Source organism: Ranitomeya variabilis, chromosome 7 (assembly GCF_051348905.1).
Source record: "Ranitomeya variabilis isolate aRanVar5 chromosome 7, aRanVar5.hap1, whole genome shotgun sequence".
In the NCBI taxonomy this organism is placed as follows: domain Eukaryota; kingdom Metazoa; phylum Chordata; class Amphibia; order Anura; family Dendrobatidae; genus Ranitomeya; species Ranitomeya variabilis.
Window position 1 is genome coordinate 49,276,005 of NC_135238.1, and position 22,234 is coordinate 49,298,238.

At 44.7% G+C, this 22,234-nt stretch overlaps 1 protein-coding gene across 2 annotated transcripts in view; it reads left to right on the plus strand.

Moving 5' to 3' along the window:
* Window positions 1-1,416: 1,416 nt before the first annotated feature.
* Window positions 1,417-22,234, plus strand: part of LOC143785883 (uncharacterized) — a 53,718-nt gene continuing 32,900 nt past the window's right edge. The window contains exon 1 of one of the 2 annotated variants that reach the window (XM_077275022.1): window positions 1,417-1,689. The gene's annotated coding sequence lies outside the window, so the exon portion shown is untranslated. The remainder of the gene's footprint in view (window positions 1,690-22,234) is intronic. The other variant, XM_077275024.1, reaches the window with a different exon arrangement.

Consider the following 22,234-nt stretch of genomic DNA (forward strand, 5'->3'; position numbering starts at 1 on the left):
CTCGCAAGCGAATGACAATGACATCATACACCAGCGACGTGTGTGCTGGCATCAGCTGCCAGCTTCCGATTGGCTGGTGGCATTTAACTATTACCGTGTGGGCCTTCACAACAATAGAGTTTACTGCAGAGGTAAAATTCTGCCACTGGGGCCCGATGAGCAAAAGAGACGGGGCCCGATGAGCAAAAGAGACAGGGCCCGATGAGTGCCCCCTCTGCTCATCGGGCCTCATACACCAGCCAGGGCAGTAATTCCCTGATGGCGACCCTGGTGACCACTGTATTACCTGTACAGTATACACTATATACAGAGTTCCTGTGTATAAACTCACTAATCACTGTATTACCTTATTATCCTTCCAAACACACGTACATACTACCTTTTGCTAGATTTGAAACAGGTATCGTTTTATTAGCCCCATTATCCTTCTGTGACCGGCAAGAAAAACTTCAAACACCTTATCCTAAAAAAAGAACACAAAAATTGGACTTGGTCTAGTTGGTATGCATGCAGTAAATAAACACATGTTCACATTGGCCATAAAACATGTAAAACCTACAAGAGTCAAAATGAGAAAAAACCCTGCTGTAACTAAAAAAAATTAAAAGCAAAAGTGCATTTAAATAACACAGAGTTCTTAGTAACACTGTTTTTGATCAAAAATAGCATAAAAGCATGCCACCGCGACAAGATAACTCTGATCGGGACGGTCCTACACTGTCTAATATTAAAAACCTTACGGTGTGTCAAAATTGACCTCAGTGTGTGAATAAGGGCAGACAGAAGGACCGAATCCCAAACAGTGGACACCAGTCTGGAGGAGGTTTTAAATACATTTACCAGCTCAGGAGAGGTAGGCCACACCCCGGCTTGCAAGAATGCAAAATACAAAGAAAAAACACAAAAATTGAGCTTAGTCTAGTTGGTATGGATGCAGTACATGTTCATATTGGCCATAAAACATGTAAAACCTAAAGGTTAAACATGTTATCCTGTTGTAAAATAGGCTGAACCCCAGTAACCCCATAACTTCTGCCAGGTATTGTTAAATGTGCATGTGTCAGTCTGCAAGCTGATGACTCATCGAAAGGGCACTAGCTGTACGCCAATGGTGGAGCCATTTCTTTAGCTTCCCCTGAAGAAACAACAAATTCCACCACCTTTGACCGCAGCACCTAGTCCACCACCAATAACTTGATTGGACTATCTTCTGCTTGTCCTAGTGCCTGTCGTAAATCCTCTGCTGGCTACGTACCTCTAGAACAGGCACCTGTAAAGAAAAGAAAACAGAATACCAGTATGTTGCTCAACTCCACTAGCAGGTGGTGCATTCACATCTCCTGAAAGGCTGACATTCTCAAATAGACCAGCAGATGGTGGTGGAAACTCACTTCTGCCACTACTTACAGGTGGAGGCCGCTCTTTTGAAGACCCAGCCTCTAAAGAGGGAAAACTTTTCAATCCAACAGCTGCAGCAGCTCGAAATAGCTGTGTCCACCATTACTTGTCTCCTAACTGAATGGTCTAACATCTCCTGACTGCTGTGCTAAAAGTGCTGACCAGCATTCACTAAAGGGCTCCTGCTCGCTCTGCTTGGAGAATCCACACATCTGCCTCAACTCCTGTCTGTCTGGACTTTGGCTCCTGCAGACTTCCTTCTTCCTTCGCTCGTCTTTGCTCTGGAAACAGGTAGGTAAGGAAGCACTGTGCCTGTTCTGACAAAAGATAGGTGAGGCCAGGGGGATGGCTGGCAAATTTTAGCCTGGGGGGCAAGCACACAGCAGTGGCCCATGAGTAGAGGGTCATAAATAACATGTTTTCCTCCCGCTGCTTCATAGTCTGTATTCACATAAGTACCAGATACTGTTTGTCTGAGTGCTGCCTATGAAAAAAAAATGGCAGCACTCAGACAAGTTCTGACACATAGACAGCTTGGGACCCCTGTTCAGGAAATGTCTGTGCCCCCCTCTCTTTAAGGCAACAAAGCTACATATATACATATGTGTGTGTGTGTGTGTGTATATATATATATATATATATATATATATATATATATATATATATATATATATATATATATATATATATATATATATATATATATATATATATATATATATACATATATATATATATAGCCACACACACATACATGTATATATTGCATGGTCTCCTTTATTATGTATATTGCTGTCCCTTATACAATGCCCCCTCTTGTTATGTACAGCACCGTCCCTTACATATTGGGTTTTATAGAGCCGTGTTTTTATTACATACTGTCCTGTCTTGTTAGCTGTATAATGCAATGACGGCTGATGGAGCATGGGAAAGCTTCTTTTCTAAAGGAGTAGCTGATGGACTGGTTGTCTGGTCACCGGCTCCTCCATCAGCAGTCATTTTATATAAAAAAGAGAGGGGACTATGTAATAAACGAGGGCACTGTGAATGACAAAATTAACAAGAATACACTATTTAAGAGACAGCACTGTACATAACAGCAGAAGAAGTTATATAATAAGGGATGGCACACTATAACTAGAAAGGATGGTATGTAATAAGGGAGGATGTTATAAATGATAAAAGAGGAAACTATGTAACTAAGGATGGTGTTATACATAATAAATGAGTACACTATACACTAAGAAACTGTTATATACATAAGTGAGTACACTATATACTAGGGGACTGTGCTATACATAATAAGTCAGTACACTTTATACTAAGGGGACTGTGTTAGACATAATCGATAATAACATCTTCCAACACCTCCCCCTGTTCCTAAATCCATTATAAATTCCCCTTCCTCCCATCCCAATCCTCCATACCCCTCATTGTCCTCCTCCCCCGCATCCCATTATTGCCCTCTCCCCCACTCCCATGATTGCCCTCTTCACCACCTCCATCATTTCTTTCTCCCCACCACCCCATCATTGTCCTTTCCACTGCCATCATCATTGCCTTCTCACCCACCACCCCATCATTACTCATTCCACCACCTCCATCATTTCCTCCTTCCCCACCACCCCCATTATTGTCCTTTCCACCGCCATCATCGTCTTCTCCCCCCACCACCCCATCATTACTCATTCCATATCCTCCATCATTTCCTTGATAATTAAACACGTCTCTCCATAGTCCACAATTGGGGTGCACAAGAAAAGGATACCAATCCTAGCAATATGTAGAAGAAAAATCTGGCACTCCCATTCAGCATCAAAAAATAGATACCGTATTTTCCGGCGTATAAGACGACTGGGCGTATAAGACGACCCCCCAACTTTACCAGTTAAAATATAAAATCTTCTTAAAAGTCGGGGGTCTTCTTATACACCCTATGTCGTCTTATAGGGCCGGTGAATATGTGCCTTTTGGGGGGGGGGGAGTGATCCTGATGACGAGGGGGCGTCTCACAGGAAAGTGAGTATCCCCCATTACCTTATCGTAGCGGTGCAGCGTGGGGGTCTCAGTGCTGGGAGTGGCGGCGGCGGCTGCTGTGCTCTGGTGCGGCGGCTGCTGTGCTCTGGTGCGGCGGCTCCTCTTCTGTGTGGGGCCTCTGTGCTGTGCGGTGGCGGTGGCGGCGGCATATCTTTATCCAGTTGGGGCTCCTCCGGCATCTCCTTAGCCCTGGAGGCCCCGCCGCAACTCCATGAGTGCAATGCAGCGGCCATTTTCCCGGAGGCAGCTCAATAGGTGCGATGCGGTGGCCTCCGGGAAAATGGCCGCTGCTCAGATTCAGATCTCGTCCCGAAATCTCGGGACACGAGATCTGAATCTGAGCAGCGGCCATTTTCCCGGAGGCCACCACATTGCACCGATGGAGTTGCGGCGGGGCCTCCAGGGCTAAGGAGATGCCGGAGGAGCCCCAACTGGATAAAGATACGCCGCTGCCGCCGCCACCTCACAGCACAGAGGCCCCACACAGAAGAGGAGCCGCCGCACCAGAACACAGCAGCCGCCGCCGCTCCCAGCACTGACACCCCCACGCTGCACCGCTAGGATAAGGTAATGGGGATTACTCACTTTCCTGTGAGACGCCCCCTCGTCATCAGGATCACTCCCCCTCCCCACCCACCATATACACCGGCGTACAAGTCGATTCCCGGCGTATAAGACGACCCCCGACTTTTAAGAAGATTTTCGGGGGTTAAAAAGTCGTCTTATACGCCGGAAAATACGGTATTTATTCAGAAAATAAATGTCCAAAAGTTTATATGTAACGTTTTGGTCTTTACTCAGACCTTCTTCAGACAATATATAAACCTTTGGAGGGACCTCGTATGCTTGTATTAAAGGAGATGAGGAAAAGGTTGCTTATTAATGCAGTGCATGTGTAAGGATTCCGGACTTTCCTGGTTTCTGTTCGCCCTGATCCAAGATGGAGTCTTGGATCTCGCCCTGTCATGGAAATTCCTGTCTGTCCTGATTATTTAAGTCCGGGTCTTGTGCTCACCTGTGCCTGAGTATTTTGTGCTGCTGGCTCCTGAGCATCTGCCTGTTTGCTGGTTAACTCCCTGCTACTGCTGCTCACTACTCGGTGGTCTGCCTCACTCCATTCAGCTACCGCTCTCCTCTGGAACTGCTGTGACGGGCAGCGCACCAGTGGAAGGATCTCCTTTGTTTATAAAACTTTTCCCAGTGTTGTGCCTCTTTGCACAACCACACCAGGTGAGCAAGATTCAAGCTGTGCTTTCTTCTCCAAGAAAGATCTACTCATCTACTACGCTTAGATAGCGCTCTCCCTCTTTCTCCCCTCGTCCTCTCTTTTCCAGGACTTCATTCACATTACGCACCATCTGTGAACTATTGGACTCCTACTACAAGTACTGTGCGCATGTGTGAGCAAGTTTTGCTGGACTTCATCATTTAAGTGCTGTGTGCATTTGCACTAATAACCTTATTGGACTTCCTTCATTTCCTTGCTGGACTGGTTCACATTAGCGGTCGTGCCCCGCTACTCCGTTTGCTGTGATTTTTCTATATAGAGCTGAGGACCTCGTTACTATTGCAGAAATATCTGTACTATGTTTTGTTCACTATCCTGTTGGCTATTTTCTACATAGAGCTGAGGACCTCGTTTCAATTGCAGAAATATCTGTTAGTTCTGTTTACTTTACTGTTTTGAGTAAATACATCTTTTGCTGCAACTTTGCTCTCAGACTGGCTTTATCCCATGCTATCAGATTCCATAGTACCCATATAATTATTACAGCATGTATTAAAAGTGGTGTGGGGTTCCGGTGGTAATAGTGCTATACACCTAGTAATGCAGTCTGTGCTCAGAGAAAAGAACGCTCTTTAATACAAACAGACGTGGTCCCTCCAAAGGTTTATATATTAGACCACACTCAAATCTTCACTCTGCATCATTGACTGCATACAGTATAATGGCCCCTACATAGCCTATGAGTGAGTCGCTCTGCAGAACAACACCACTTCACCACCAATGAGTAGGCCTCCATGAGGGATGTGTGTGCCATGTTGCACTGCTTTGAATATTCCACCAATTTGGCCAGCGATGATGACATCATCATCAGCGTTGCTATATCACTTATATGCTTGCTGGAAAAAACAATTCAGGTGATGATGGATGAGGTGGAAGAGGAGCAGGGCCAGTTCACACTGTTATCAGGCCTGTTCACACATGGATCGGAGGGTGGGTTACTGTCCAAACATTGGCCAAGTACCAGAGGCGTATCTAGGGTTTTGGTTCGGGGGGGTGAAACTTCTGAGTGGGCCCCTAACCAGGTAACATTGATTATAACTCGGTGATGTACCCTAATAGTGGAGGAGAACCTCAGCAAATGACCACACTGTTGCTGAAAATAATCTCTATGTAAAGTCCGATATTGATATTACCGCCATATGGTCAGTGGTAAATACCAGCCCTGCAGAACATATAAGATAACAGCACAGTTACAGATAGTGACTTACTGCCGACATTCTTTCTGATGGAATTCGGCTAAAGAGAATACAACAAAGACACATTTCACATCTCACACATTCAGCACTGTCCCCAACGGGACTATTCCCAACCTGCACAAACATCCTCATCCTGTTGATACCCAAACGCTGAGCTGCTGCTGCCGTATGTGTCCCTATTACTGCACCTATTGTGTGGCACCATGTGCTGTCATGATCCAGACCGGGGTTGGAGTCCTGTTTTCCCGGTCTGGTCATGCAGGGGTTAACCTTTCTCAGCCTCAGTCTAGGTTCAGGTTTGCGGTTTATTGCTGCTGCTTCCTGCAGGCTATGTCAGTTATAGTTTTGCCTAGGACTGCTGTAGCTGACTCTGAGTGCTCTGATTTGTCCTCCTGCGTTTGCTGTCTGAACCCGTGTCTCCGTTTTCCCCCATTCCCATTTTGACTCAGTGTTCCCCTTTAGTGTATTGACCTCCCGGTTATGACTTGGCTTGTATCCTGACCTACTTCTGTCTTTTGGCTTATCTGCTTCTGAGCGCTACTGACCTTCTCGGCTTGCCTCTGACCCTGAGTTTGTTTATTCCGCTTTGTACTGCACTACAGTGTGTTGCATGACTCTGCCTGTTCAACTAATCTGCGGCCACCTGTGGTAGCCTGGCTGTGCATTGCAAGCCTGCTCTGTTGGGGTGCAGTTCTGCGTCCACTCTACTGCCATCTAGTGAAGCCTGCACCTGTCTGCATTGCAGCAGCCTGACATGTGCCCTCTAAATTCTAAAGCTACCCTCTAGAAAATAGTAATGTCGGGTGCGAGTGCCCTAGACAACAGGGCCCACATTTTGTCCCCTAAAAAGTAATATTGCCCTGTGTGGGCCCCTTTGACAGTCACAGTAACCTGAAATCCCCTATAACAATAAGTGCCCTTTTTACATTTAATAATGTCCCGAGTCTCCACCCTGTACAGCTCCTCTATACACAATATAATGCTCTTATACACAGTACAATGCCCCCTCACTGTATGTATACTGACCCCTTAAACTGTTTAATGGCTCCAAAGTTGTATGATGGCCTTCTCACTGTAAGCTCTACACTATATGATGGCACCCTAGAAAGCCTCCATATAGCATAATACACCAGATAGTCCTCAATATAGTATAATGCACTCCCCATAGGCCTCCATATGGTATAATGCACCCCACATAGGGCTCCATATAGTATAATGCATGCCCCATAGGCCTCCATTTAGTATAATACACTCCCCATAGGCAGACTCTATATTGTATAATGCACTCCCAATAGGCAGTCTATATTGCATTATTCACCCCATAGGCAGCCTCTATAGCATAATGCACCTCCATAGGCAGCCTCTGTAGTGTAATGCACCCCAATATGCAGCCTCTGTAGTGTAATGCACCCCCATAGGCATCCTCTATAGCAGTGGTCCCCAACCTGTAGCTCGGGAACCACATGTGGCTCTGGGTCCCATGAATTGTGGCTCGTGGCTGTCTGCCAGCTTGGTGCATTAGCTCCACATTTAGTAAACTGGTATGAAGAGCACATCTCAAAATGGTAAACTTTGTGAGTAGTCCTGCAGAAGAGCAGATCTGGGTACACATCTACTGGTCTTGGGGGTTTAAAGATAATTTAAGTATGGTACCCTGGAGACAGGATGATACTACTGGTCTGAGGTGGTGCTTGAAGATGGATGTGACTGTTGGGAGTGAGTGATGGGAGAATGCTAAATGTGGTGGGAACCCCTTGATCTTGGTATACTGCTTCGGGGTGATTTGTGTGGAAAAGCTTTGGTTATCATTATACACTTAATGGGGGCTTTGGTTGCCACTACTGTGAGGGGGGGCAGTAGCTGGATGTGACTCGCAACCCTCTTGCAAAGCTGAATGTGGCTCTTAAGGTCAGAAAGTTTGGGGACCACTGCTCTATAGTGTAGTGCCCCCCGATAGGCTGCCTCTGTAGTGTAATGCACCCCCATAGGCAGCCTCTGTAGTGTAACGCACCCCCATAGGCATCCTCTATAATGTAATGCTCCCCGATAGCCACCCTCTGTAGTATAATGCATCCCCATAAACTAAATACTCGCCTCTCTTCCTCCTGGTTCCTGCGCTGCTCCTTGCTCCCCCTCATCTCCGACTGCAGGCGCCGAGTACTGACGTCATCGTGCTCGCTGTCAGTGTTGGGGTCAGTGATGTCAGACGGCAACAGGGGGATGATGGGAGAGGGAGCATTGGGCTCCCTCTCTCATCACCTGCTATGACGGGCAGGGGGCCCACTGCTGGCACCGCCCCCCCCCCCCGTCTGCTCAGGGGCCCATAGCGGCTGGGCGGCAGAGATGGGAGATCAATTCTCCCTGCTCTGCCACAGAATGTAACTGTATCGGTGTGATGTGCATGCTGATATCGTTACAGTAGCATAGCTCCGGGTGGGACCACCCCATCTGCCCCCCCTGGTAGCTATGCTACTGGCAGGTATCCAACTGTACTGCCAGGGGACAGTTTGGGAGAATGAGAAGGAGGAGGAACCACCGTGTTCACAGCAGGGTGGCATTCAGAGCAGCTCTCAGGCATCACTGGAATGTGGCTGGGGAAAGCATAGAACCCAGAAGGTACACCTCCCACCGAGGACAGCTTGCCATTGCCTATGGGCAGCCTGGCCCACAAGAGTCAATGCATGCTGCAGTGCCTTCGCAATGACTGCCAAGTTATCCGTATTGTTACCAGTGCAGATTACTGGGTGGCCACCCTGCTGGTTCCCCGCTACAAGAACGTTGTACCATCAATACGTCCGTCATTAGAACGGGATCAAAAAATGTGACTACATTGGTAGAGAAACAACTGATGGCTTACCCACCTGACAGCAGGGGCTCAGAGGAAAAACAAGGCAGAGGTGGAGGAAGAAGTCGCAACGCAGCTAGGGCACCGCTAGTACCTCAAAGGCAGAGTTAGCATGGCCGAAATGTGGCAAATCTTTGAGTGAGCCGCAACATACGGCACAGCATTTGATACGGTCTGTATTAGTGTGAGGCAGCATTATAACAACATGATGGAAGAGTACCTGTCCACACATCTCCACAAACTAAAAGATGGGTCTGCCCCATTTACCTTCTGGGTTTCCAATTTGGACACATGGTCTGAGCTTGCCCTTTAAGTCTTCATGGTGCTGTCCTGCCCTGCGGCAAGTGTACTAACAGAAAATGTGTTTAGCACTGCAGGGGGTGTGATCAAAGACAGGCGCATCCGCCTGTCCACATCCAGCTTGGGTAAGCTAATATTTCTTAAAATGAACCAGGCGTGGATCTCACAGGATTTGTCCATACCTTTGGTATCTAGACAACTATACTAGCTGCACCCAGCCAGTTTTCAACTCTATTTGCCATTGGTATGATTTAGGTACCCCCTCTCTAACTAAAAAAACCCCAAAAAGCTATGTTGGCTTCCTCCTCCTCCACCTCTTCCACCTACACCGACATGTCCACCTCATCCTCTAGTTGGACTTTGTCAGAGATGGGGATCTCTCCTCACTCAGGTACAATGAATCAGCTTAGACACCTTTAACCCCTTCATGACCCAGCCTATTTTGGCCTTAATGACCTTGCCGTTTTTTGCAATTCTGACCAGTGTCCCTTTATGAGGTAATAACTCAGGAACGCTTCAACGGATCCTAGCGATTCTGAGATTGTTTTTTTCGTGACATATTGGGCTTCATGTTAGTGGTAAATTTAGGTCGATAATTTCTGAGTTTATTTGTGAAAAAAACGGAAATTTGGTGAAAATTTTGAAAATTTCGCAATTTTCACATTTTGAATTTTTATTCTGTTAAACCAGAGAGTTATGTGACACAAAATAGTTAATAAATAACGTTTCCCACATGTCTACTTTACATCAGCACAATTTTGGAAACAAATTTTTTTTTTGCTAGGAAGTTATAAGGGTTAAAATTTGACCAGTGATTTCTCATTTTTACAACACAATTTACAAAACCATTTTTTTTTAGGGACCACCTCACATTTGAAGTCATTTTGAGGGTTCTATATGGCTGAAAATACCCAAAAGTGACACCATTCTAAAAACTGCACCCCTCAAGGTGCTCAAAACCACATTCAAGAAGTTTATTAACCCTTCAGGTGTTTCACAGCAGCAGAAGCAACATGGAAGTAAAAAATGAACATTTAACTTTTTAGTCACAAAAATGATCTTTTAGCAACAATTTTTTTATTTTCCCAAGGGTAAAAGGAGAAACTGTACCACGGACGTTATTGTCCAATTTGTCCTGAGTACGCTGATACCTCATATGTGGGGGTAAACCACTGTTTGGGCGCACGGCAGGGCTCGGAAGGGAAGGAGCGCCATTTGACTTTTTGAATGAAAAATTGGCTCCAATCTTTAGCGGACACCATGTCGCGTTTGGAGAGCCCCCGTGTGCCTAAACATTGGAGCTCCCCCACAAGTGACCCCATTTTGGAAACTAGACCTCCCAAGGAACTTATCTAGAAGCATAGTGAGCACTTTAAACCCCCAGGTGCTTCACAAATTGATCCGTAAAAATGAAAAAGTACTTTTTTCCCCAAAAAATTATTTTAGCCTCAATTTTTTCATTTTCACATGGGCAACAGGATAAAATGGATCCTAAATTTTGTTGGGCAATTTCTCCTGAGTACACCGATACCTCACATGTGGGGGTAAACCACTGTTTGGGCACATGCTAAGGCTCGGAAGGGAAGGAGCGCCATTTGACTTTTTGAATGAAAAATTATCTCCATCGTTAGCGGACACCATGTCGCTTTTGGAATGCCCCTGTGTGCCTAAACATTGGAGCTCCTCCACAAGTGACCCCATTTTGGAAACTAGACCACCCAAGGAACTTATCTAGAGGCATAGTGAGCACTTTAAACCCCCAGGTGCTTCACAGAAGTTTATAACGCAGAGCCGTGAAAATAAAAAATAATTTTTCTTTCCTCAAAAATGATTTTTAGCCCAGAATTTTTTATTTTCCCAAGGGTAATAGGAGAAATTGGACCCCAAATGTTGTTGTCCAGTTTGTCCTGAGTACGATGATACCCCATATGTGGGGGTAAACCACTGTTTGGGCGCACGGCAGGGCTCGGAAGGGAAGGCACGCCATTTGGCTTTTTGAATGGAAAATTAGCTCCAATCATTAGCGGACACCATGTCGCGTTTGGAGAGCCCCTGTGTGCCTAAACATTGGAGCTCCTGCACAAGTGACCCCATTTTGGAAACTAGACCTTCCAAGGAACTAACCTAGATGTGTGGTGAGCACTTTGAACCCCCAAGTGCTTCACAGAAGTTTATAACGCAGAGCCATGAAAATAAAAAATAATTTTTCTTTTCTCAAAAATGATTTTTTTAGCCCACAATTTTTTTATTTTCCCAAGGGTAACAGGAGAAATTGGACCCCAAATGTTGTTGTCCAGTTTCTCCTGAGTACGCTGATACCCCATATGTGGGGGTAAACCACTGTTTTGGCACACGTCGGGGTTCGGAAGGGAAGTAGTGACGTTTTGAAATGCAGACTTTGATGGAATGCTCTGCGGGCGTCAGGTTGCTTTTGCAGAGCCCCTGATGTGCCTAAACAGTAGGAAATCCCCACAAGTGACTCCATTTTGGAAACTAGACCCCCAAGGGAACTTATCTAGATGTGTGGTGAGCACTTTGAACCCCCAAGTGCTTCACAGAAGTTTATAACTCAGAGCCGTGAAAATAATAAATGTGTTTCCTTTCCTCAAAAATATTTTTTAGCCCAGAATTTTTTATTTTTGCAAGAGTAACAGGAGAAATTGGACCCAAAAGTTGTTGTCCAGATTCTCCTGAGTACGCTGATACCCCATATATGGGGGTAAACCACTGTTTGGGCACATGCCGGGGCTCGGAAGGGAAGTAGTGACGTTTTGGAATGCAGACTTTGATGGAATGGTCTGCGGGCATCATGTTACGTTTGCAGAGCCCCTGATATGCCTAAACAGTAGAAACCCCCCACAAGTGACCCCATTTTGGAAACTAGACCCCCCAAGGAACTTATCTAGATGTGTGGTGAGCACGTTCAACCCCCAAGTGCTTCACAGAAGTTTACAACACAGAGCAGTGAAAATACAAAATCATTTTTCTTTCCTCAAAAAAGATGTTTTAGCAAGCAATTTTGTATTTTCACAAGGGTAACAGGAGAAATTGGGCCCCAATATTTGTTGCCCAGTTTGTTGTGAGTGTGCTGGTACCCCATATGTGGGGGTAAACCACTGTTTGGGCACACGTCAGGGCTCGGAAGGGAAGTAGTGACATTTGAAATGCAGACTTTGATGGAATGGTCTGCGGGCATCACGTTGCATTTGCAGAGCCCCTGATGTGCCTAAACAGTAGAAACACCCCACAAGTGACCCCATTTTGGAAACTAGACCCCCCAAGGAACTTATCTAGATGTGTGGTGAGCACGTTCAACCCCCAAGTGCTTCACAGAAGTTTACAACGCAGAGCCGTGAAAATAAAAAATAATTGTTCTTTCCTCAAAAATTATGTTTTAGCAAGTAATTTTTTATTTTTGCAAGGGTAACAGGAGAAATTAGATGCCAACAGTTGTTGCTCAGTTTGTCCTGAGTACGCTGGTACCCCAAATGTGGGGGTAAACCACTGTTTTGGCGCACGTCGGGGCTTGGAAGGGAGGGAGCACCATTTGACTTTTTGAACGCAAGATTGGCTGGAATCAATGGTGGCGCCATGTTGCGTTTGGAGACCCCTGATGTGCCTAAACAGTGGAAACCCCTCAATTCTAACTTCAACACTAACCCCAACACACCCCTAATCCTAATCCCAACTGTAGCCATAACCCTAATCACAACCCTAACCCCAACACACCCCTAACCACAACCCTAACCGCAACACACCCGTAACCCTAATTCCAACCCTAATCCTAACCCTAATCCCAACCCTAACCCTAATCCCAACCCTAACCACAACTGTAACCCCAACGCACCCCTAACCCTATCCGTAACCCTAACCACAAGCCTAATCTTAACCCTATTTCCAACCCTAGCCCTAATTCCAACCCTAACTCTAATTCCAACCCTAACCCTAAGGCTATGTGCCCACGTTGCGGATTCGTGTGAGATTTTTCCGCACAATTTTTGAAAAATCTGCGGATTTCACCTACGGATTCCTATTGAGGAACAGGTGTAAAACGCTGCGGAATCCGCACAAAGAATTGACATGCTGCGGAAAATGCAACGCAGCGTTTCTGCACGGAATTTTCCGCACCATGGGCACAGCGGATTTGGTTTTCCATAGGTGTACATGGTACTGTAAACCTGATGGAAAACTGCTACGAATTCGCAGCGGCCAATCCGCTGCAGATCCGTGGCCAATCCGCTGCGGATCCGCGGCCAATCCGCTGCAGATCCGCGGCCAATCCGCTGCGGATCCGCAGCCAAATCCGCACTGTGTGCACATGCCCTAACCCTAACCCTACCCGTAACCCTAACCCTACCCCTAACCCTAACCCTACCCCTAGTTCTAACCCTAGTTCTAACCCTAACCCTAGTGGAAAAAGAAAAAAAAATATTTTCTTTATTTTATTATTGTCCCTACCTATGGGGGTGATAAAGGGGGGGTTTATTTATTATTTTTTTTATTTTGATCGCTGTGATAGAACCTACCACAGCGATCAAAATGTACTTTGTAATGAATCTGCCGGCCGGCAGATTCGGCGGGCGCACTGAGCATGCGCCCGCCATTTTGGAAGATGGCGGCGCCCATGATGGAGGCGGACGGGCACCGGGAGCCTCGGTAAGTATAAGGGGGGGGAGATCGGGGCACGGGGGGGGCGTCGGAGCACGGGGGGGTGACATAGGAGCAGGGGGGGAGCGGGCAGGAGGACGGGGGAGCGGAGCACAGGACGGAGGGGACCGGACCCCATAACGGAGCACTGGGGGGGGCGATCGGTGGGGTGGGGGGGGGGCACTTCAGGTTTTCCAGCCATGGCCGATGATATTGCAGCATCGGCCATGGCTGGATTGTAATATTTCACCAGTTTTTTAGGTGAAATATTACAAATCGCTCTGATTGGCAGTTTCACTTTCAACAGCCAATCAGAGCGATTGTAGCCACGGGGGGGTGAAGCCACCCCCCCCTGGGCTGAAGTACCACTCCCCCTGTCCCTGCAGAACGGGTGAAATCGGAGTTAACCCTTTCACCCGCTCTGCAGCGACGCGATCATTCCATGACGCCACATAGGCGTCATGGGTCGGATTGGCACGAGTTTTCATGACGCCTACGTGGCGTCATGGGTCGGGAAGGGGTTAACCCCTAAAGGACTAAGCCACTTTGTAGTGACTACTGTCACTTTGAGGTGATAACTCTGGACCTCTTCAGCGGAGCCTGCTGATTCTGAACATGTTTTTTGTGACACATTGTCCTTCATGGTAGTGCTAACATTTCTTCAAAATGACTTGCTTTTATTTGTGAAAAAATCTGAAATTTGGCAAAAAATTTAAAAATTTTCAAACTTTTAATTTGTATGCCCTTAAATCAGAGAGTTATGTCACACAAAATAGTTAATAAATAACATTTCCCCACATGTCTACTTTACATCAGCACAAGTTTTGAAACCTTATTTTTTTTTAGGAAGTTATAAGGGTTAAAAGTTGACCAGCAATTTTTCATTTTTTTTTCAACAAAATGTACAAAACAATTTTTTTTATGGACCACATCACATTTGATGTGACTTTGAGGGGTCTATATGACAAAAAATATCCAAAAATGACACCATTCTAAAAACTGCACCCCTCAAGGTGCTCAACACCACATTCAAGAAGTTTATTAACCCTTCAGGTGCTTCGCAGGAACTGAAGCAATGTGGAAGGCAAAAATAAACTTAACTTTTTTCACAAAAAGTTTACTTAAGACCTATTTTTTTAATTTTCTTAAGGGTGTCAGGAGAAAATAGACCCCAATATTTGTTCTGCAATTTTTCCTGAGTACACCAATACCCCATACGTGAGGGGAAAACCACTGTTTGGGTGCATGGCAGGGCTCGGACAGGAGGGAGCACCTTATCTACCTAAGTGATGGACCTCTCAGTTTTTTGTGCAATTTCTCCTGAGTGAGCCAATAACCTGAATGTATTCGGGAAATACTTTTGAGGCACAGTGCAAAGCTCAAAAGGGAAGGAGCGCCATATTATTGTGCAGATTTTATTGTTATGGTTTGAGGGTGCCATGACCCACTGGGAAAGCCCATGAGGTGCAGGAACAGCAGAACCCCCTCATAAGTGACCCTATTTTACAAACAAAACTTCTCGATTAATTCATTTAAAGGTGAAGAGATCATATTAATCCAATAGGTGGGTCACATAGTTTTATACCATTGGGCAATGAAGAAAAAATAATTACATTTTTACCACAAAAAAATTTGTTATAGCCCTAGATTTTACATTTTCACATGGGTAAAAGGGTTCAAATATCACCAAAATGCGTCCCACGATTTCTGCTGAATGTAGAAATACCCCATATGTGGCTGTATAGTACTGCTTAGACACATTGCGAGACTCGAGAGGGACAGAGCGCTATTTGCCTCCTGGAACGCAGATTTCCCTAAATAGTTTGCTGACTCCATATACAGATCTCCTAAGTTCTAGAAGAGCAGAATTCCCCCCTCAAGTGATCCCATTTTGAAAATTATATTCCTGCCAAACATGTGGATACTAAGGGTATGTGCAGACGTTACGGATTTTGCTGCGGATCCGCAGCAGATTGGCCGCTGTGGATTTGCAGCAGTTTTCCATGAGTTGCACAGTATCATGTAAACCTATGGAAAACCAAATCTGCAGTGTCCATGCTGCGGAAAATATTGTGCCGAAATGCTGCATTGTATTTTCCTCAGCATGTCAATTCTTTGTGCGGATTCCGCAGCATTTTACACCTGCTCCTCAATAGGAATCCGCAGGTGTAAAACCGCAGGTGAAATTGGCACAAAAACTGCAGGAAATCCGCAGTAAATCCGTGGGTAATCCGCAGGTAAAACACAGTGCGTTTTCAAAAACGGTGCGGAAAAATTTTCCGCACGCGAATCCGCAACGTGGGCACATAGCCTAAATGTGGTTTAGGCACAGTGTAGGGCTCATTTGAATTCGGGAGCACAGAATTCGCCAAATTTCTTTTGGGGGGTGAGGAGCCATTTTGCTTTCCCAGAACCTTTGTGCTACTGGTAACGTGGAAGCCCCCTATATTTCCGTTGACAGATGACGGACCTGAGTGGTGACTTGCTTTTTTGTGGATTGAGTTGAAACTTTATTGGGAACATTTTACATAACGTTTTGGATCACATTTATCTGGGGCTTTACGCTGAGTTCTTTTTTGCACTCCTAAAAAGATGGACACTGCCGGATCATAGGCCAAACAGCGTCCACAATGTCTCCATCTGCCTCATTATAGAGAACTAGATGGTGGACCGATACGCATCAGGTATTCTAGAATATATATAGTAGTATATAACACAGCCCACGCAGTATATAACACAGCCCACGCAGTATATAACACAGCCCACGCAGTATATAGCACAGCCACGCAGTATATAACACAGCCCATGTAGTATATAGCACAGAGACGTAGTATATAACACAGGCCACGCAGTATATAGCACAGCCCACATAGTATATAACAGTCACGTAGTATATAGCACAGCCCATGCAGTATATAACAGCCACGTAATATATTGCACAGCATCGTAGTATATTGCACAGCCTCGTAGTATATTGCACAGCCACGTAGTATATAGCACAGCCGTGTAGTATATAGCACAGTGACGTAGTATGTAACACAGCCCATGCAATATATAACACAGCCACAAATGTATATAACACAGCCCACGCAGTATATAACACAGCCCATGTAGTATATAACACAGCCCGCGCAGTATATAGCAATGTGGGCAACATATCCCTGTTAAAAAAAGAATTAAAATAAAAAATAGTTATATACTCACCTTCCAGCGGCCCCCGGATCCAGCCCAGGCATTTAGCGATGCTCCTCGTGACGCTCCGATCCCAAGAATGCATTGCGGCAATAACACGTGATGATGTAGCGGTCTCGCGAGACCGCTACGTTATCTCCAGTCATTGCCGCAATGCATTCTTGGGACTGGAGCGTCGTGAGGAGCGGCAAAGGCGCAGGAAGGTGAGAATATAATTTTTTTAAAATCATTTTTAACATTAGATCTGTTTACTATTGATGCTGCATAGGCAGCATCAATAGTAAAAAGTTGGTCACACAGGGTAAATAGCAGCATTAATAGACTGAGTTACACCGCGTTATGCCGCGATGTAACGCAGTCCGTTTAACGGACTGCTAAACCGCTATGGGAGCACTGACTGGGGAGTAGGGAGGGGGCAGTGACTGGAGGGGAGTAGGGAAGGGCAAATTTGCGCCAGGACTGTGCCCGTTTCTGATTGGTCGCAGCCGGCTGGCCACGACCAATCAGCGACACGGGATTTCCGTGACAGAGAGACAAACAGACAGAAATACCCTTTAGACAATTATATATATATAGATCTTCTGTTGGGGGTTCCAACTTAATTGCATATTTCAGAGGATAAACACGGAAACCCTGGTGTATGCGCTCAGCGCAGAGGATAAATATGAGCCGAGCCTTACTGTGATCTTTGGGAGGCGGAATAAACAAATCAACAACAGGTGAAGAACTGGTTTTATTTATTTTTAACGCCATCCCTCATGCAGTATAAGTGATAAGACGACTGTATTCTTTAGGTCGGTGTGATTATTAATATTGTTGTTAATATTATTTATATAGCACCATTGATTCCATGGTGCTGTACATGAGAAGGGGTTACATACAAATTACAGATATCACTTACAGTAAACAAACTAACAATAACAGACTGATACAGAGGGAAGAGGACCCTGCCCTTAAGGGCTTACATTCTACAGGATGGTTATGTGATGACAGCTATGCCAGATTTATATCAGGTTTTTATGTTTGGCTGATGTCATACACTAAAAGGTGCTTTTTATTGCAAAAACTATGCATCGCCATATTTTGATAGCTATAATTTTTCCTCATTTCGGCAGACAACAGTCATGTGGGGGTTTGTTTTTTACAGGATGAATTGTCATTTTTATTGGTATTGGTATTTTCAGTCAAATGATAGTTTTTGATCGCTTTCTATTCCGATTTTTGTGGAGGCAGAATAAACAAATCTCAGCTATTCAAGAATTGTTTTTTGGGGCTTTTTTATGCAATTTACAATATGGTAACATTGATAAGTCAGTTGTATTATTTGGGTCAGTAGTCAGTACAATTACAGCTGTTAAGGATATGAAATCGAAATTTAGTTATGAAGATATACTAATCATAGATTCATAGACGCTTACATATATTCATATGTAAGCGTCTATGCATCTATGATTTGTATATCTTCAAAACTTGGACACTCACATACAATATGGACGCTTTTAGTATGTATTAAAATGGAATGCTGATGTGTCTCTTAAATTATGTCTGCCAAAGCATTAATCTTCAGTAGACTTTGCTGTGCCTGCCAATGCGTTAACCTTTGGTCAATGCATTAATCATTGGTAGATGTTAACACAGCTAATCTAAGCTTATCAAGAACAAATGGAAAACCTTCCTATGCCAGAAAGTTATCAACACCCACACCTAGAATCAATCTCTGACTATAAGACTATGAAGTAATATGCTGAAATGCACCTTGCTTTCTCTATAAATACCCTGTATTTCCAGCAATAAAGCAGAAATCCTTTTAAACACAACTTAGCTGTCTGGTGTATTTCTCCTTGCACGTAAAACCTCTCCCTACAATTTGCCCACAGACAATTAAGAGTCACACCTTAGGCTAGTTTCACATTTGCATTAGAATCCGCAGCATTTAATCCGCAACCGCAAATGCAGGAAAAACCGCATGGAAACGCATACAAACGCAGCGTTTTTTTAGATGCATACGTTAACGCATGCGTTTAAAAATGCGGCGTTTTCATACTTTTCCATGCGTTTTGCATGCGTTTGTGTTTTCTGTATGCATGGTGGAAAATGTAACAGGAGAAAAATCTAGATAAACAGACACCGCCAATGGGACTACAGTTGGCGTGTATTATGGGATATATTTATATAGACCCTCGGACTTCTGAAATCTTCACAGTTTGCTACTGTATCCTGTGTCATGATGGATCTTCGCATAGAGAGCTTTTATTTCAACCTGGATTTAAGCATCAAGCTGTTTCTTGCCTGTGCATTTGCTTGGGAGCAACAAAGAAAGAGAGAACGACAGAGAAGGACACGGCGTAGGCATTTTGGGAGACACCCCATTATTGAACTCCGGGAGAGCCTCCGGTGGAGTCTACCACATGCTATATGGCAAGCTTAATGCCAACCCAGACAAATTCCCGGAATATACCAGGATAAACAAAAAAAGAAGGTAAGAAAACCACCAAAGAGAATGCACACCACTGCTCAATGATTTTGAATAAACTTTTATTGACAAAACCCATAAAACCAACTAAAAACAATAACAGCCAATAATTGCCATAAACCAGCCAATGAGAGTGCCAAAGTGAAAAATCTGTATGCACTGACAAATATAAATTCAGCAGAGGACCGGGGAGAAAGGGGAACGGGAAAAAGCGTGGGAGGGGAGAGCCCAACGCGTGTTGCCGTTGCACGGATGGCTTCGTCAGGGGAAGTGTCACTTCCCCTGGCGAAGCCATCCGTGCAATGGCGACACGCGCTGGGCTCTCCCCTCCCACGCCTTTTCCCGTTCCCCTTTCTCCCCGGTCCTCTGCTTTGGGAGTTGGATGCCTTGATTTACCCTGCACACGCTTGCTGCCATTCATCTGGTACATTTCTGGCATGCAGCATATGGTTATATTGCTGCGGTTATTCTGGGTGAATTTATATTTGTCAGTGCATACAGATTTTTCACTTTGGCACTCTCATTGGCTGGTTTATGGCAATTATAGCTACTGATATAGGCAAGTGTCTGTAAATATTCTAAATCGCAGTTGACTATTTGGTCCTGGCGTTCCATTCTTCCTTTTGATTTCTGCATATTGTTCTATTTCCGATTTGTATAATTCAGCATTTAGGATTCTTCCATCATCAGGGGTGTCTAGGGATTATCGCTATTTAGGTGTTTGGCTATTGTTATTTTTCTTATTTGCATTATTAGGATTGTTGTTTGCATATTTATATGTAACAGATATCCATACACCTGTGCATTTGCGGGATTATGTGTGTGAGGGGGATTGGTTGTTATTGTTTTTAATTGGTTTTAGGGGTTTTGTCAATAAAAGTTTACCTTTTATACGAAATCATTGAGCAGTGGTGTGTATTCTCTTTGGTGGTTTTCTTGCCCCTTTTTTTGTTTCTACTAGACTTTATTATCACTAATTTGCACCCCTGGAATATTAGAAATAGGTAGTGCGCCAGTTTTTCTCCTTATATCAATTGGAATATACCAGGATGTCTCGAGACTCTTTTCAGGATTTGCTTGGTCGTGTCCAAGGAGCCATCCGGAGACAGGACACCCAGCTCCGTAGAGCGATTCCTGCAGAGGAACGTCTCCTGGTTACATTAAGGTACGTAATAATTCTAAACAAATGCCAGTCATAATTATTGTTGGTCTGCCATGTATTCTTTGTATTTTCCTTTATGTGTTTAGCAGAACACCACCATAAATAGAATTGATTGTAATTTTATTTTTTCATTTTATTTCAGATTTTTGGCAACCGGAGAGAGCTTATGATTGCTCCACTTCCAGTACCGGCTTGGAATTTCAACCCTGTCTGGAATAGTTTTGGACACCTGCTGGCTTTGTGGAACATTCTCCGGGATGAATTTATACCCCTAACCACCGAGGACACGTGGATGGAAATTGCAGAGAAATTCTGGAGTGTGTGTGATTTCCCCAACTGTTTGGGTGTGGTGGATGGAACGGGATCAGAGTACTTTAACTACAAAAAATATTTTTCTGTTGTGCTCATGGCAATAGCAGATGTGGACTGACGCTTCATCGCCGTGGACATTGGAGCTTTTGGCCGTGGCAACGACTCCCAGACTTTCAAGAACTCTGATATGGGCCAATGTGTGTATGGCAAAAATGTTAATTTTCCACTGCCACTACCTCTCCCCAATACTCAAGGCCCACCGATGCCATTTGTTATGTTTGGGGATGAGGCCTTTCAGATGTGTGAAAACCTACTGAAGCCATATCCCAGTTGGGAATTGAACCACATTAAAAGGATTTATAACTACAGACTGACCAGGGCCCAAAGAACAGTAGAATGTACCTTTGGGATTCTTGTCTCAAAATGGTGCATTCTTGGGACAGCAATTAATCTAAAAATGGAGACAGTCGATGAGGTGGTCAAAGCCTGTGTGGTTCTCCATAATTTCATAATGGCTAAGGAGCGACCCAACATTGAACTTGATGAGCCAGTTGCAAACCCATTGCCAGATTACCAGCATCACCCGCTGCGGTCAACTGTTGAAGTTGGCCACATGTGGGACCAATTTGCTGCCTATTTTGATTCTGATATTGGACGTTTGGCATGGCAAGACAATATTGTGTAAAATGTGCTGTTGGGTTTGGGTCTGTACCAGTTATGATTTAAATGTTCCTAATATTTTTTGTTAATAAACTACGTGTTTTGATATCTTTACCTAATCTCCTATGTATTTCCTCAAAAAACGACTTAGGTTGCTAGTGGAACCTCATTACATCCTGATTCTGATCTGCAGTATCTATTGGACGCAGACTGAAGACACGATGGAGGTATAATACAAAGCAGATCTATGCTTATCAAGTCACGTGTGAAAAATAATGACTTCATGAGCACAAAACCCAGCCTCATGAATTCACTATTTCTGACACCTGTCCAGGTGAGTATATATATTCCTTGTATGACCTCCATCGTCTATTCAGTTTGTTTGAAATAGATTACTGTTATGACCCCAATGGCAGAGGGTCTCAAAAGTACATACCAAGTCTGCAAACACAAAAAACCAGCTCATAGGGCAGTGGTAACTGGGCTGACCATATATCTAATCCTAGCACCACAAATAGCAGCAGCCGGGGAACGTGCCTACGTTGGTTCTAGACGTCTCGCGCCAGCCGGAGAACTAACTGACCCTAGAAGGGAAAAGATAGACCTTTCTTGCCTCCAGAGAAAAGACCCCAAAAGTTGGATACAAGCCCCCAACAAATAATAACGGTGAGGTAAGGAGAAAAGACAAACGTAAGAATGAACTAGATATTTAGCAAAGAGAGGC